The sequence below is a fragment of the Chaetodon trifascialis genome, chromosome 17 (assembly GCF_039877785.1).
Source record: "Chaetodon trifascialis isolate fChaTrf1 chromosome 17, fChaTrf1.hap1, whole genome shotgun sequence".
Taxonomy (NCBI): domain Eukaryota; kingdom Metazoa; phylum Chordata; class Actinopteri; order Chaetodontiformes; family Chaetodontidae; genus Chaetodon; species Chaetodon trifascialis.
In genome coordinates, this window is record NC_092072.1 from 23,035,649 (window position 1) to 23,052,338 (window position 16,690).

General features: G+C 40.8%; 1 protein-coding gene across 1 annotated transcript in view; it reads right to left on the bottom strand.

Moving 5' to 3' along the window:
* Positions 1–4,390: 4,390 nt before the first annotated feature.
* Positions 4,391–16,690, bottom strand: part of chtopa (chromatin target of PRMT1a) — a 214,866-nt gene continuing 202,566 nt past the window's right edge. Inside the window, exon 4 of the mRNA XM_070984699.1 lies at positions 4,391–4,409. The gene's annotated coding sequence lies outside the window, so the exon portion shown is untranslated. The remainder of the gene's footprint in view (positions 4,410–16,690) is intronic.

The following is a 16,690-nucleotide window of genomic DNA, read 5'->3' on the forward strand; positions in this document are numbered from 1 at the left end:
AAGGTGGGTTAGGTTTGGGTGAAAGCAGGGTTAGCGTAACCCACCCATGGGTGCAGGCTCACTCTGCCGGACTCCAGCCAGTTGCAAGGGGCAGGACTGCTGGCCTAGCGCATGGGGGCCTCCAAGGACCTAGCCTATGCTGTGGTTTGTAGCTTAGTTCTGTTTTTTCATTGTTTATGTAGCTTCCTTGAGCCATTATTTAATCCTTTATTCTTCTTTTCTTATCTTTTTTTTTTTTAAAGACATTTTTGCCTTTTTGTATATTTTCCTTGGACTCATCCTGTAGTCCTGGTTTCTGCACAATAAACTACCACATGGGGATAATACAGCCTGCATCAGCCTGTGCCTTCCTTTTCTTCCCACTCGCCATCATAACAGGGTCCTTGAGAGAATTCTAGGGGTCTCTGTAGCCTTGAAGGGTCTTTGATGACGTTCTAGGGGTTCTTTCAAAGGTTCCAGTAGTGTTTAAGGTGGTTCCAGAAACTGCTCAGAGGATTGTAGGCATCTTTGACTAACTTTAACTGGTCCTTAAAAAGGTTATGAGGGTGCTTAAGGTTATTCTAGGGGTTTTTAAGATAATGAAGTCGTATTGCATAGTATCATGTCATTTGTCTCCCATCAATTCCATCATTGTTGATAAAAATATATGGTTTAGAACAGCTTTAACTAACACTACCACTGTTAAAGAATCCGTAAGAATGACTTTTGGCTACTTAGGTTTTATTCCTGCTTATATCCCCAAAGTCAGTGCTACAACATGGCAATGAAAACAAAAACAATCTATTGTTGGATTGTTTGGGGCTGATTTAAAAGTATTTGTGATGTCCAGCCATGAAGTGTCAGTATTAAAGCCAGGCAGGTAGGTTTTCATTGGCTCAACTCCTCAGTGGTGGTAGTGGTGGTGACCTAACTGGTGGGACTCAGCCAGACACCATCAGCCTTGTTGGGTAATTACCACAAGACAAGCACAGCCATCAAATGTCTCATACCAGGCCAGGCGTTACATCATTACACACATTTATAAACATAGCGCAGGCACACATACACCTTCAACCACACATTCTGCACTTCCTCAATAGTCATTTTTGGAGGAGAACTAACAAGATAGTCATTCAAAAAATATAAAAGACAGTACATTTGAGGCACGCATGTTCCACCACTCAGTAATCATCCAATACCACACGTCTATCACAGTTTTAACGGTGCAGACCCACAGCTTTCCTGAAGCAGACCATTAAGTGGAATACATCAAAAGGCAACTATAAATTACTGTAGCCGTACATGTAGCATGCATTCACCACACTTTTCAGGCTTTTTTTTCTGTGTAATAGCATTACATATTTGATGAGGTACAGAGATATATAAGGCACCCACCAGCACCACAGGGGAAAGTTTACTCACTTTATGCAATTGTCCTCTGTCGCAATGTGAATGACATCCAGGTGACAGCCAATCACTCATTTTAACACCCGCAGAAACGGAGGCACAGAGTTGTTCACTATTCCACTCCAATACTGAAGTAGCGTACCAGTGCAGATACTGAGCTGCAAAGTTTGCTGTGGCAAACAGAGCCTTGAGAATGAATTTAATAAATGATCAACTAATAATAATAATAATAATAGATGGTTTTAGCTCTCTAAGAAGCTGTCAACTCTGTTTTAATAATCTGTCAGGTCGTAAAAAGTCATGTTGTAAAAGACAATGAGTTTGATAAATTAATGTGGTCCACTTACCACTGCCTTTAATATCTAACAGCAATCGTTAGCCTATGGATCTCATGCAACTAATAATAAATGGAATGAAGTCCAGATGCTTTGCTTTGCAGCACTTTTCCAGAGGGGAAACGGTCAGACAATCTGCCTGAGGGGGTCCACCTGATGAACAAAAACTAGCTAGAAAGGCAGCAACTGTCATGGTGGAAGAAGATAAAAAAACAGCCAAATATATTTGAATACCTGCCAAATCAAGAGCCTAACTGCTATCTGGTTGGTAAATGATTATTAAGCATTAATAAAGCCAAACAATTTGAATATACTTTAAAGTGGAACCTCATTGACATATCAAGGAACAGGAAATGTATAACATTTTCAAAATTAAAAACCAGTAGACTGTTTCCTGCCAGATGTTATGTTATCTTATTTGACAGTATGTAATAATAATCCTGACAAGAGGGAGACTCCTCTCTAGTGAATTGCAACTTGAACTAACAGATGTGCTGTGATGCAACTAGCGACGCCTCTCACATGCACACATGAATCCCATCAGCCCTCTCTAGTTAGCAGCAGACACTTCTTAATTGTTCCATATGGCTGATGGTAAGGGAGGAGGCCAAATAATCACCTGCCAGTGACCAATAGATTGCTACCACCAACATGCCTCTAGAATGGCTCCTATGCTTTAATGTTTGAGGATATAAACACTGGTGAAATGAACAAATCTCTGCCAGAATTTATATTCAACATATAGTTATCAACATACATGAAAATGTCCTGTAAAATAGTCAAATGTTTTTGGTATGACTCGTTGTCACTGACACTTTGATCAAATTAAATTAAGCTGCTGATGACTTGCTCACTGATCAATATACAGAGCTGCTAGCAGTCTGAAGGAACAAATCAGTTCCATTTGTATCACTCAATATGGACCATCATGATCTGCATGTGCAACTGTATAGCTGGACATTCAGTCCCAAGCTTTAGTAACTGACCTGATGCAGTAGCGGCTAGATAAACGAATCCAAAAGTAGCTGGAAATAAACTAAGGATTTCATGGTGACCAACTGAAGTGAAAGTGTGAAGCGCAAATAATCAGAAAACAACTCCTGGAATAGATACAGCCTGATGATACAGTATACAAAAAACATGATCACACAAGAAATGATTTTCTCTGGCTTTATCTTGCCAAACCAATGTTGTCATCTTCAAATTGAAAAAATACACTAATGATGCATGTTCCATGTGATGTTACTTGATATCACGTTGTCATTGTTCATATTCAGGCACCAGCAAAGTAAAATTTAATTTACTGACCAGGTAACGTAAGTCAAAATATATAATTTACTTAATTTCCATAATGCATCTGTTACATTCAGTAAATCAACATGTCTTTGATTAGACCCAAGAGGCAGAAAAACAGCACGAGAAACAAAGGGCCGTTTAACACAAATGGTCTATTACAATCAAAGAATCAATACTAACTACAAACCAAAACCCAAAGTACCAGAAAACACAAATTCAGCCCTAAACATAAACTTCAACTACTCCATGGCGAGTGGGTAGAAAAACAGACAAACTCTACAGATCAACTAAGGAAACCACAATGTGGGACTAGCAAAGAGAAAACCAAAACGAGATACGCACACTGCTGACCATGAACAGACTAGAGACAAGGTAACTATGAGCACAAGGACGAAATGGCTGGAAAGTCTAGGCGAGACGCTTGGACAATCTGGCAGCGAGACGATGCTGCCACGCTTCTTAAGTACAGGGGGAATTAGTGGAGTCAGCCTCAGGTGCGTCGTCTGCCTGCAGCACCGCCAGGCCACACCTCCACTGCAGACACACAGAGAGAAAAAAAACACACACAGACAACTACACAGAATGACACAATAAATCATAATCACACACACCATAACAGCATCAGGACAGGTGCAACTCCACAACCCCCTCAAAATGCTTCTCAGCAGCAGATTATCTCCAGCTCTGTCATTGTGCCAGTTTTATGGTTTTTCCCTGCTCCAAAACCTTTTCAACAACCACAGTTGTGATTCTTGTTATTAAACTAGTCTTTATTGTTAAAGTTCAGGTGGCAAATGCTAACCAGTTCCCTGAGCCAAGTAACAAAGTGCAAAAACAGATACAGACAGCCACTTAAGTTCTCTGTGTAACAATAGAAGCCTTATTGTGTTCATGTTACCAGAGATGGTGTTCTCACCACAGCCCAGTGGCAGTTTAGACTCCCACCAGATCCACTCGGAGTGTTAACTTCCAAAACTCTTCTTCCCAACCATCCACACAGGAAGTGTCTGCAACCCTAGCTTGGCCTTTAGACATGAATTTCTTAAGAGGTATTTGGACTGTAGTGTCTGGATTTAAAATAGTTTCATCAGAAGTTCAAATAGTTCAAATAAGGCAGATTTATCCTTTGCTCTGAGGGTAAGTTATTGTCTGACCTCTCTGGTGAGTTTAATGTATGCATGCAGGAAGCCACAAGGCCAGAGCACATACTGTAGGTGCAAAATACCAATTCCGTACAAATCCTACATTCACAATATCCATGACTTGGTTGACTGAACTTTGTAATGTGGTGTGTGCTGAAAACTGTAACCTCTAGGTGGCTGCTAGCAGAGCTTTAAACTTGTTCTCTGGGCAATGGTGTCATAGAATTAGACTTAAACTAGACAGCTTAAACTGGCTTAGAATTAAGGCTTTTATCCTTCTCTATACTGTCATGTGTGCATCCTGGCAGGCTTACTGCACCCTCAGCATGGCTTTAGAATTGAAGAAAATTATGGATTCAGACCACCCATTCATCTCTCTGCAGCAGCTCTAGCAACTGCACATCCCGTGCAGCACCACTGCTTAAAGCGAACACTCATACACACAGAGAGGGTTATCTCATCACCAGGCCACACACACAACAGGCTGAGCTCTGTTTAAAGTCATCTGTAATGGCAACTTATGTTGCTTATGTATAATCAAAATAAAAGCTGAATAAGTGCAGAATTTACGTTGTCGTCTTCTGACAGGGTGTTTCAGTCGGAGAAGTATGGAAGGTTTTGTGCCAAGTGAAACACACAGTGCAGTGCCTGCCAACCAAACAGAGCAGCAGAATGAGAAAGTAGATTTGAAATATGTTTGCTGAGTGTTGTGTAAGTTGGCGGCCTTAAGTGTTTTATGGGGCAGGAAACCTTAAAAAATGCAGGGAAAACATTGTCTTCAGTGGTTTTATCCTCTCTGTTACTGACATGCTAATGATATCTTTTCTCTTTCAGATGTAATCTTGAGCTTCCATTAGACCTGTATTCAGACACTGTTTCATAATCATCCCTCTATTTGGAAGTCTGTCTTGATACCCAGTTTGAGGTTTGATTATGTTTTATTGAAGCCAAATCCAGCATTGAGACTGAATTCTTTTGAATCCCTCAAATATTAAAACCCTTATAGCTCTCAGTATTTGCAAGTGACTAAAGTTAGAAATAACTAAACACATATCTGTAAATATTTTGATAGGTGATTACAATTAATCAGCTCCTTACTATGAGTGATGGGCTCCTATAATACACAATTCTCTGCCAAAGATAAAAGAGCTTTGGTTATTTCACATGAGAGATGATCCATACTTGCACATACACAAAATCGGGATTTAGTAACTTCTGAATCACAATCGGATAAGAGTTGGTGAGGCAGAAGTCGTTTTTTTTGTTTGTTTTTTTTTACTTTGATTGTTGTCTTTAGTCTTGATGTTGTCATTACTATATATTCACGAAAATGGGCTTTAAATGTAGTATGTATCTGACACATTGAAATAACAGGTGAAGCTTGCATACACACTTCTGCAATGCGTCTTCTGCAATAATTAAACAAATCCATGATCCAGCACGGAATGGTGAATCTGAACCCAACACTACTTGACACTTAATGAAACCTGCTGCCAGCTTCAATCATCAATGACAGAAAGTCTGAGACATTGCTCATTTACTTTTTCCCTCTGTTTTCTTCGACAGGGGTTTGGAACAAATGATGAATGTGGGGTGTCGTTGGAGCGCAGTCAGACTGGCTAGACCTTAGCTCTGTGTGTCATTTTGTCTGTCATGCAGTATGGCTACAGATAACCCGGATGAGTGAGCAGGAGAAATTACACTCACTGCCACAGGAATATGATGACATATGTTGAATCACTCATTGTGAATCAGTCGGCTCACTTTTGTCCAATCATATATACACACACATGCAGGCAGTTAGAGCATATTTACAAGTGACAGAAATGAATCTTACTCACTAATCATGCTAAGATGTTGCCCTTCTGTAGTCACCAGCGGCATCAAATGAGGCATTGATTCGGAGTCTGCACAGTAACTAGATGCCCTGTCAATCACGTTATCTATGGGGTGTGAGATGAGATTAATACTAATTTTATAAAATCCATTTTAACAAAAAGAATATTACATTACACATTACTTTACAATTACTCGGTTCAAAGGGGGAAACTGTTCAAAGACCTGGGAGCTCCTGGAGAAACATTCTTTTTCTCCATGAACTCAACCTGGAAAACTGTACTAAAAACTGGTGGAATATCTGTACAGTACTGGACATTATAAAAAATATAAACATGTAACATAGTCTGTCTAATCCAACGTGTTTGTGGTGCAGGGAAACAGTGGCAGAGTGAGACCTCTGACTTCCTCCGTGCTAAGGACACAATCATCCACCATGTCAACTTCAGGATGTATTTCTCCTTTTACCTCTTGGTCTGTAAGCAACACCACATTTGCCACCAGGCACGCTCTCTGTCTCAGCGAGAGGATGCACCAGTGGTAAACAGACGCACTGTCATTCTTTACAAAAGGTAGATAATATCATACTTCAAACTTTAGATAGAACTGAAGTCGAAAAAGTCAAGTGTCTTCATACAAATATCTTGGAATATAGCTGGATAGCAAATCAACTTTCAATACTCACTTGTTAGCTTGTAACTTAGGAGGGAATTTTTCAGTGTTTTCTGATTACCCCATAACATTTCTATGCCTGTCTTGTTTAATCGAATGGAAGGTGCACCTTGATGTGCAAATTTCACTGCCTAGTTGTCAACTGTAAGTTAAAGAAACTGTTCTTTGCTTACTGCCTTGTCATCATGTAGCTTGCTCAGCTAAGCATAAATACTAGAAGCAGGGGGAAAGACGGCCAGCTTGGTCCAGAGTTCAAAAATACATCTACCAGCACCTTTAAATTTTAGTTACAATTATCCCATTTGTTTAATTGAGCTAGACTAACCATATCGTGACTGTGGATCATTTTAAGACTAGAGTTATTATGATTGAATTATAACTACTTACAACTACAAGTGCTAGTGAAGTATCGCTGCATTCCTCTTTCCTTTTTCTTTTCAGTGTAACATTAAGCCAAATTGATAGTTTCCGCATCCATGAAAGTCTGCATGCAAACCTATGCATATGTCTGCACATAGCTAAACATTATGGCCACGCAGACTATACACAAAGCAAGCATCCTAACTGAGCGTGCTTCTTCTTCTTGATTTTTATGGCAGTTGGGAAGTCACGTTATGGTGCAATACCGCCACCACCTGGAATGAAGCTGGTGACGGTAATGGACTGGAAAATGCATGCATGGAATGCCAGAGGGACATGGATCCTCAATTGTAGTATGAATGGAACCACATGCGCATCAGTGCGACCGGTGTAAGTCTGCAGCTGTCTGCAGACTCGGAAAGTATGTCCAAGCCTTTACTTGGAAAACCTGCAGCTTTGGCTCACCCACTGAATTACCCCAGCCAATGTAGCCTCTGAGACCTGTTTGTAGGACTAAAAGTCCTCTCTGCTGTGGGTCTACCGTCAGCAGTGTACCACAGTATAGACAGCAGTCTCATTTTTTTGCACTGTCCCATCCATGTCATCTTCATGTCACACCACCGCTCCTGACCCTGTCAACCCCCGTGGCCCAGGCTGGTGTTGATGTTCTGTTACATCCCTTTGGGTGCAGCTGCAGTGCAGTTTCATGAGCATTTTGGTGCTTTTGTCCTCCATCCAACCTTTGCAGCCAGGAACTTCCAGTCACAGTGAAAATTTATGAAGCCCTCACTGTTGGGGGTGAACCTCCTGTGCAGCGGGCAAAGGGTTTGTTCTTTAAACAATAACATCCAGCAGCACATCAGCTACACTGGTCTGGATAGAAAGAGGAAGGATCCTTGTACATTATGAGGAGCACTGGCTTTCCTTGAATGGCAGCAGCCAACAGAGTCTGATTTATATTCACATTCAGAAATGCATACTTTCTTGGCACAAAATTCCAAATATTTTGTATTTCCCTTGAAATTGTTGTGATACTTATTCATTATAATGTGAAACACAGTACTGTGGGGTACAAACTCTTCTATTAGCAGTAAGTATGATACACTTAGTGGAAGAGGTACACATAATTGTTTTGTTTAAGCAAAAACTCTGTCACAAGTTATTGTGTATTCAACATTTTACTTCAGTAAAACATATCATGTTGACAGTAAAAGTTGTTACTGTAGATCCTATCTTAAATTTTTGTGATTCTTAGGCTTTCTGAATTGTTGAGGTAAAGAAATTAGTATAGACAGATAGAAATAATTATTTTATTCTTTGCTACATTTTTTCAGATGTATTATTGTGTTAGCAGCATTTTAATGTTGTAGTAGGAAAAGGTAGATCTGATTAACTACAATAATAATCACATTTTTAAGATCATAAGATTTTTGTGCAAAATCAAAGCTGTGAAAGCTGTCAAATAAATGTGGTGGAGTTTTATTCATACATCCAGTAGAACCAGAGCAACATTACCATTCATTCATGTTTGTGTCTACCTGATAAAATAGTGTGATAAAGTCCAATATTCACTCTTTAGCTGTGGTTTGGTCTCCACCAGCTACTGATAAAAAGTATCTGTCGCTTTAGTTGCTAAATGCTAGTCTCTCACTGAGTCTGTCTGAGTTGGTTTTTAAAGCCTCTGTCTGAAAACAGCTGCCTGTTGCTGTGAATATTAGGTTGACAAGAGCAGCGCAACTGAACCAAAACAGTAATAGTAAAGGCCTGTTAACCAAAACAATGAACTGAAAGAGGCTAAAATGCTGCATAGAGCTGAGGGGAATTGCAGAGAAAAAAAAAACAAACTAAAAATGAGTGCAGTAAATAAAATAAATAATAAGCAGTAAATAAAGGTGAACTTAAGTGGTAAGTATAGGTGTTAAATATGTGGAGTACAAACCACAACATCTGTCTCTGACATGTAATGGAACAGAAGTATAAAGCAGCATAAGATGCAAATGATCACTGATACATCCATCCATCCATTTTCTATGCCGCTTATCCCTTTCGGGGTCGCGGGGGGGCCGGAGCCTATCTCGGCTGTCAACGGGCGGGAGGCGGGGTACACCCTGGACCGGTCGCCAGCCGATCGCAGGGCGCATACACACCTCCATTCACACTCACACTCACACCTAGGGGCAATTTAGAGTCACCAATCAACCTAATGAGCATGTTTTTGGTCTGTGGGAGGAAGCCGGAGTACCTGGAGAGAATCTACGCATGCACGGGAAGAACATGCAAACTTCACACAGAAAGGCCTGACCCGGGAATCGAACCTGCGACCTTGCTGTGAGGCACGCGCACTACCTGCTGCGCCACTGTGCAGCCATCACTGATACAGTGCTTTAGTAAATGTACTTTCTTACTTTCCACCACTGTGCTTACTTGTGTCTAATCTTGTAGTAGTATGCATTTAGATTAAAATGTGAGATCAGTTAATGTAGTGAACAAGTAACATGACTAATATTTGACCCACCTTGAATATCCATCCAGTCTGAATGGGACTTAGATAATATGGCTCTTAAGTAACACTCTTGCAAATGTTCTATTAATGCATTTGTCCTCAAAGCCCAACTGTAATCATAGCATCCTCACCCAGCAGAGTGGCCCTCTGCAACCACACCGAAGAGCATGCAGGCAGCGCCAACCCAAGCCCTGACACTAGTTTATAACCTTCTGTTGACTATGGCTTTCAAATGCAGGCTTCAAACTGAGTGCAATACTTTGACTAACACTGAGATGATTTTATGAATCCTGCTTTAATCTGTATGTGCTTTCTCTTCCTTCCATTTCTTCTTTCCTCCCCAGCCTCCCACCCACTGTGGCCTGTGTTCACTCTCCTCATATTCTGAACAGCTTAACACATGCCAGACCTCTTCTGAAATGTGTATAGGGAAAAAGCAGAGACAGTGATGAAAGACGTTTTTAAACATGTGGAAGAGACAGCTGTTGGCACATGTGCTTCTTGCATATATATTTTCTATTTGGGTTTTCAATAGCAAAATTTGAGAGAAATGGCCTCAGTTTATTTAATCATCAGCTGTGGCTCTTGGTGGTGGAGAATGCTTGTGGAGAAAGTTGGTCTTGGACTGGTTTGATTTTAATTTTTGGTCACAATTCGCTTGTGGTCGATATTTAAAGGTAGTCCTTGCAAGATAAATGCATACTTGCAGGGTTAGGGTAGCTTTGAATATGAAAAAAAAAACCTGCCATTTGTCCAAATGCTGAAAAGAACAAATTTGGTATAAAATATTCAAGCTTTATCATCTGTGGAGAGATCAGGCTCACCAAATATAATTATGATGGAGGATTGGAGGGCTGTTGTTAAGGCCATTTAATTCGAGTTTGAGACAAATCAAAGTCCAGGTTTGAGATCAAGTCAAAATGGGATTGAATCCAAGTCAAGTTCAGATGGGCTTGAGACAGTCAAGATCAAAAAGTCAAAATGGTGTCTACTCAGTATTCTTCACAAAGTTATCTAACTGTTGTCGACAGGAGCAGTAAGAGAAAGAAAAAAGACAAGAATGGCACCCACAAGACTGAAATAAACCCACATTAAATATGACAAGACATCCCCCAATCTCAAGTTGGCATCGTAGAAACTGTCCTCACAAGATAAACAACATAATTTTTAGTTTGTACTAGTGCAATCTGTTTATGTTAACTAACAAGACCCTGCTATAGCCTTGTAAAGTCAGACAAAGGCAAAAGGTGTTAGTGGCAGAAAATGAGGAAGTTCAGGATAGATGGATGGGTTAATAAAGTATGGAAGACCATGGTTTGTATCCTGTCTCTAACAGTCAATATTGGCTTCACGTGGTGATCTTTCCTTAACCATAAAGTTCAAAGTAGTTTGGAAAGTCAACCAATTCAACTCACAGAACTTTACCCTCCTTAAAACCAAAATTGCCCCCCCCCCCCCCCCCCCCGCTTTACTTAACACACAAATATAAGACTGATATTTATCTTCTTTCCTCACTCTCTGAAAGTAAATAAGCCTATTTCCCAAAATGTTGAACATACCTCTGTCTACTATTCCTCCTCATCTTTTTACCTTCCTTTCCTTCCTTTCAAGGAAAAGTAGATACTCTGTCAGTATTCTGAATCAACATAGCCCACACTACAGCAGGACATTTAGAGATTTTGATCTCTGGTGGGATTCTGAGGGAGACTGTAGACTCCCCTGGATGGTGATGGCCAGAATGGAGGTTCATCTGTCAACAACCTGCTCTCTTTCACTTCCCTCCTTTTCCTTCTCCAGCTTTATTTAGCCCCCAAGGACCAGCCAGCACCTTACCACAAGTCTCCACTTCACCAATAGCCTTTTATTTAGCCTTTCTGCCAGTACCCTCTGTCTGGGTCTCATGTTCCTTTTGCTTTTTTTCTGCTGTTGCAGTACATTTCCTAAACGTTCTACTGAGATCTGTTCTATTAATTAGGTGCAATGCACCTTAACCATAAGAAGAAAAGGGAAAAAGGAGGAAATGTCCTCTTCCATGCAGTCTGGTTATTTGTGGTTGTGTGGAACGTTGACTGAAGCTCCAGAGTAGAAGGTTTAATGAAGGACTTGTGCGGTGTCAGGAGCCAGCGGTTGGAAAAAGCCAGCAGGGCAATGACAGCATGTGGCACTTTGGCAGCCGAGGAGACTGGATCAGTAGTGGTAAAATGTCCTGATGACTGGAAAACAAAACCCTGGAAAATTGCACAGTGACTGGGAAGAACACACTGAGCTGAATGAAGGATGGTGGAGAAATTAGATCTCTGGAAGAGGAAAGACCCTGGAAATCCCCAGAAAATAACAGCAGAGACGGATCTAAAGGAAAATGTGGATGACATAGTTGTATGTAACTATGTCACAGTTCATTGAAATGACATTTATTTTATACTCAGCTGCACCAGATTTCTTTCTGAAGACCATAAAGATGCTTATTTTCCATTAGAAATATAAATGCAAGGATGGTTTGTACAGTGATAATAACACAAATGCTTCTGCATTTTTCAGAATCACCACAAACTGTTATATTAACATATGAATTCTTCAGCCCCTGTCCATAATGTAGAGCCACCTGACCAGTGCAGACGCTCACAACACAACATCGGGAGCTTCTAAAGCATTTGCTTAAAGGCTATAAATCTGTTTCCTTCAGTAAATCCACCAAAATGTTTGTCAGGTTTTTCTCTTGAGAGTGTTCAGCTTATAGATGGAGGCTCACTGCCAAAGCACAACTGCACCTGCATGGCTATCAGTTATCAGAAGATACTGAAGGTAAGACTGAGGTTTGAAGATAACACAAGTATATTCCAACTGTAGGTGGAGTAACAGGGGATGGGGGATGGGGGATGGGGGATGGGGGATGGGGGATGGGGTCCACCTGCTCTAGCTGCCACATGACGTTCACTAATGTCCTGTACACACACTGCAGATCTCTGACAAACAAGGTGATTCACCGTAACATATCAGTACCACAGTTGCAGATACTGTATTTACAATACACAGGAACGGACGCCTCACAACTAGAAGGTCCCGGTTCGAATCCCGCTGTGGGCGCTGGTGGCGTGTCCTCCACCATGCCTTCAGTGCCAGCTCGAGGAAAAAGGGGCCTTTCTGTGTGGAGTTTGCATGTTCTCCCCGTGTTCACCCAGGGTGTCCTCCTTAAAAAATAATTTAAAAAAACACTAAAAAACATGCAAGAAGATCACCACCTGACCAATGGTGATGACAGAGAGTTGGGTCCCCAGGTGTTGCTGTCGGCTGGCAGCCCACCGCTCCTGGTCTGCCGCAGAGGAAGGACGGACCAAGAATGGGTTAAACGCGGAGAATAATAATTTCACGGAAGCATGTGTGCAATTAAACTCTGTGTGTGATAATAAAAAGTACGTTTCTTCTTCTTCTTAAGTAAATAATTGAGTGATACATTACATGACATCTTTGTAAATTTAACATGTTGTATCTGACATTAAACAGTTGTAACGTGCCATGGGGAAAAAATTGTACAATTTAAATGGCACTGACTTTTAACAGAAATGTATTCCATGTAAAGGATACATTTTAAACCTGCTGTCAGTCTGTCTCCAGTCACGCATTTGTTTTCCCAGTCTCTTCAGTACTATTCTCCACTTATCCACTGTTCTCACTTCCCTCATCTGATCTGCAGATGGACTTCATGCCTCGACTTCCCCACCCACCTCCTCACCTGCAATTCATTCCACTGTCAGCTACTCGCTATATGCACTGTTGTACTCCCTTCATTCATTGCCAGATTAAGTTATCTGCCATGTGCTTGATGTCCTGGCTCTCTAGTTTATGTACTAGTAATCTGTATATCTGTTAACCTGATACTCGTATCTGGAACCTGTTTCTACCTGCCTGACCTGTGTGTTGGACCTCTTGCCTGTTTAATGGACTTTGTATTCCTGCATGCTCATTCTCAAATTTGTTTGCTGGTATTGCACTGCTTTCAGGTTTTGACCCTTGCCTGCCTTATTTACTCTGTAAACTGGTGTTCCTCAGTTTATAGGATTAAATCACTGAACTGCAGCAGACGTGGTCCTGTCTCTGTGTTCCTGCTTCCTCGCTTGGACATCAGTTGTGACACCTGTAGTGTAGAACTTTTGCGTCCCCCCCTGGCAGTGAGAGCAATTACATAAACACCGCCAACATTCGTATGACAGCATAGGCTCCGCCATACTCCTGGGTGCTCATAGGCTTAATCAGCATTGTGTGAACTTTGACAAGGTCTTCAATGTAACGGATGTTTATTTATATGTGAAAGTCCCACGCCACAGCTTTAAGTAAAATATGATAAGCAAACTTAGATGACAAATAGCAACATTATGCAAATGTTGGTTATATACTTTGTATGCAAATGGGATGGATGAATAGGTGATGAAAATGGTGACACACAATGTTTAATACAAATCTGGTGAAATGGTTAGTAATGTGTGGACTTGTTTATACAATTTTGGGGATATTGTTGAAGTAGGACATTTTCATGTTCAAGTTTTGGTGACTTAGTTGAAAATGGGCAAATTTTATGTGACATACAGAGCAATTTTGGAAATATTTGGACATTGTTATGGACATTCTAACACAATGGTTTTAGGCAAATTCTGCTGTGGTTCTGTTGCTGGTTGTGGTAGTTGTAGTTGGCTTCACAACTTTCATCAGTTGTTTTCAGCCTTTGTTTCTAATGAGCTGAGACCAGAGTACTGCAGCCACAGTGTGTTCTGTCAAATGAGAGTGTTGTGTCCAGCTGCAGCTGTGGACAAATGTGGAATGGATCAAATTATTAAAAAGCTCTTGACAAACAATCGTCAGATAGGCGACACCTCTCAGTCCTCTCAGATTTATTTGTCAGTTACAATCTGTTTAAAGTTTTGTCATTCTGATTGTCCACACTGTAATTTTACTGTTGGTCTGTTCTGTACACACAATGTATATTGCATGTCTGTCCATCCTGAAGATTTTTTTAAAAACAGTTTCTGGATTAAAGGGTTTTTAAGGGGGAGTTTTTCCCTAGAGGGTGTCGTATGCTGTACAGCTTATAAGGCCCCTTGAGGGAATTTTGTGAGTTGTGCTTTTGGACTGTATAAATAAAATTGACTTGGCTTGCCTTGACAGGGAATAGAGTCAGTCATTTAATAGGAACAGAGACAGTGCAGGTGTGTGGGCACTCAGCCCAAAGATGGGAGGACTGCTCTGCATTGTAAAAATCAGCTCTGACCACAGACTGTATGTTTTCACAATGATGTATGCAATGAGGGAAATGTGTGCAATCTACTGACAAATCCTTACCATACAGGTCAAATGGAATCTGAGAAAAAGAGGTCAACATAGTTCTCAGTGAACTGCATTATGATGTGATGGGGCTGTAGATGACATTGCAAGTCCATTGTTTTGTCAGCTGATCACTCCAGAGCAATGTTAAAATTCTAATGGAGATCCCCAAAATTTCAAAGATAACATATACAGTAAGGAGGGACAAATTTGTAAAATGATTGCAACATCCTCGTAAGGGAAAATAAGAAGGGAAAAAATTTTGTGTTACTGGGATTTGATATAAGACAGTAAATGTGTCCTGGTATTGTGCACGCTGGCTCACTCTCCCACTGTCCTACTGGGATACCATTAATGTTGTTTGTGTCCTGCCTGAGGCTTTTGGGTACTTTTAGCAGTGTTTTAGAAACTCCTGGTGGTAGTTCTGTTTGGCCACCTGTCTGTACAGGAAGTAGTTCCCATGTGACCCAAAAGTGGCCATATAGGCTGTTGTGAGAATTGTGCATTATAGTAAATATATACATCATATATATAGTAGAAATTCAGACATTTTGGTCCATTTAGAATTCATGTAGTATGAAGCAGTAGGCCATAGCTACTAGGACTGGGTGGTATTCCAGTAATGCAGTATCTCAGTGTCTTTGAAAACAGAAATGGTGTGTGTTTCATTACCCTTAGGAAAAATTCTGCCAAGCAGTGCACACATATATATGATAAATGCTTTGTCCAGCATGACTGTCTGTGTGGTTGAAGATGCTACCAATGTAATGACAGAACTTTCTGTAAACGATGTAATTCATCAAAAAAAATAACCTGTCACAAAAATACTCATCATGTGGCAGCTTCTCTTCAGAGGGAAAAATTAGGAAAACAGATGGAACATAATGCAAGTGAGTCGGACCCCCCAAAAATACAACTGCTGCAGTTTGGCAGTATTTTGGACGGAGACAAAGATCCCCCTCTCTGGTGCAAATCAAATGCCCGTTGCTTTCCACTGATGTTGAGGGTGGCTTAGAAGTACATGTGTACCACAAGCTCACCTTCAGAGGGGGTGTTCGGCACCGCATGTAAAGTTGTTACTTTACGTTGTTACATTATGTTACTGCTCAAGCCTGAAAAGTGTGAGATGTTTTTTTCTGGTGAAAAACCTAGAATAGGCTGAAAGAATAGTCTAACTTTGAGGTGTGTTGGACACACTTTTAAGCCCATTTTCGTTTCTGTCATTTTTTTGAATTTACTGGTATTATGTTCTGCGATCGGCTGGCGACCGGTCCAGGGTGTACCCTGCCTCTCGCCCGTTGACAGCCGAGATAGGCTCCGGCCCCCCCCCCCCCCCGCGACCCCGAAAGGGATAAGCGGCATAGAAAATGGATGGATGGATGGATGGATGGATGGTATTATGTTATCTCTTATTATCTTGGACTGTAGCATGACATTATTACATGTGACTAAAATAAAATGAGTCATATGTTCACTAAGCAGAGAGCAGAGTTACATAATGTAGAGCAATGAGACAGCAGTATAGAAAGAATAAAACATTCACTGTCGGTAACACTGCTGCTGCGCTGCTTGCTTTTCAGTGGCTGATCGGTGTAATGGTGATTAAGATCAGCTTAAGACTTAAGACCAACATCAGAAGTCCATAAGAGTTCAACTCATATTTAGTTACTTGTAAAAGGGAGAATGTGTTTCTTTGAAAAGTTGCATACTCTCAGTACTACAGACTCACTGTTTGTTTTCATGGCTACAGTAAGTCCAAATATCAACCTGTTATTTTCTGCCAAACCCTGTTGTAATTTCTTTTTCTGTCATCGTCTCACGTGGCCAACCTCCTACATCTTATCCTC